The sequence below is a fragment of the Prosopis cineraria genome, unplaced genomic scaffold, assembly GCF_029017545.1.
Source record: "Prosopis cineraria cultivar Desert tree isolate PC_DT_omini unplaced genomic scaffold, ASM2901754v1 PC10, whole genome shotgun sequence".
NCBI classification, from domain to species: Eukaryota; Viridiplantae; Streptophyta; class Magnoliopsida; order Fabales; family Fabaceae; genus Prosopis; species Prosopis cineraria.
The window spans coordinates 7,627,891-7,629,489 of NW_026555341.1; the positions used below are offsets into that span (position 1 = coordinate 7,627,891).

At 35.5% G+C, this 1,599-nt stretch overlaps 1 pseudogene; it reads right to left on the bottom strand.

The window, feature by feature from the left end:
• Positions 1–688: 688 nt before the first annotated feature.
• Positions 689–1,091, bottom strand: LOC129322042 (dirigent protein 5-like; annotated as a pseudogene).
• Positions 1,092–1,599: the final 508 nt, after the last annotated feature.

Here is a 1,599-nt window from a genome sequence, read left to right on the forward strand (position 1 = left end):
ACTCCGTGTCCATGCCGGAACCAGTAACTTTTCTTGCATAGTATTGATTTAATCTAACTTTTTTTTTTGGCCAAATTATTTAATCTAACTTGAAAGCATTTTAATTTATAAAAGTGTTGTTTAACTGAGTCATGTTTTAACTTTAACACAGAGCGTGGTTGATTTTGCAATAAAAACCATCATAACTCTGGTGGTTGCTAACGTGAAATAAAACATGTCCTTAATGATTTTTTCTAACTCACGTAAATTTGTTTTATGTAAAAAAGAAAAAGAAAAAGAAAAAGCATAAAGAAAGTGTGTTAATGACAAACCGGACATGGACTTTCGCTTTTTTGCTTCCCGGGTGACATTCACGGACCTGAAAATCTCAAGCCGTTGAAAAAGCTAGAGAACGAAGCCCATTACAATACAGTCTAACTCAAAATATTCCCTACGGCATACAAACATGCATGCATCCACGTGACTTGGCCCGTTTGCGGTTTTTAAAAGCCCAACCTTTCGCAACGATTAAAGTGCAGAAGAAGCATTTTCTTTTCTTAAATGAATCCTGTTAAGTGAAGCAGTCACAATTACAGAGTCAATGAAACAGAGACGAGTGAAAGGTGCAAGAAAAGAAAAGCCTGATAAGTAATACTCGGCATTACAGTTCCTCACATGGAAGGAAGGAACAAGAATGCAAACGCAGAGTTAATATTGGAGAAAGGGACGAAAATGTTGAGAAGGACTATTGCTAGTAACACCCATACAACTTAGTGTCCATCTTGAGGCGAAAGTAATCTAAACCCTCACTCGCATCAGTCTCAAAAGTCGCAATCCCTCTGGTGATGAAGTCGTCACCAGTTCCACCAACCACAGAAAGATCTCTGGTCTTCTGGCCAATGAAATCAGCTCCCATAATGTTCATGGTATCCTTGTAGTCGCTAGAGTTGAAGATGAGCGTCTAGGTAAACCAAGGCAAACCAAGCATTGTAAGAATCTTTAGTGTCTCAGAAATAGAAGCCTGAAGCTTTGGCCTCAGGAGGAGAATGGAAGTTCCTGTCACTCGTGGCAGGGTCATCGAATATCACCAACATGCCCACCGGGAATTCCATGACATAGAGAAGAGCTTGTGACACTTAATGTTGGTTGTTAAAAATTTGATCATCTTTTAAATTGTGATTATGAGGATTTAAAATATGCATTTTATATATTCCATGATATAGAGAAGAGCTATCTTATTGTAAAACCTTTCATTAGGTTACATAGTTAAAGAAATTATTATTGGACATATATTTTGTTGTTTTCTATAACTATTAATGCAATATTTTGTCTACCTTAAGCTTTTCTCAAAGATTTTGTTGGATAAAGTTATAAATACTCAAACTTATCTAGTTCATATTTGCGGTGAATACTTGCATAGTGTATGACCAAAAGCTTACCCATGTGAGTTGTATTAATCTTTTATGATAGTTTTGGTTTAATGAGAGTCTAAGTTGTGTCCTTTTAAGGGACATTTAATAGTTTAAGGCCATTTTGCTATTATGCTCAATTTTGTTTTAGAAACAATGAGATGCTTTATATCATTTGTTTTTCTATAGGATTTAATTATTCGTGTTTATA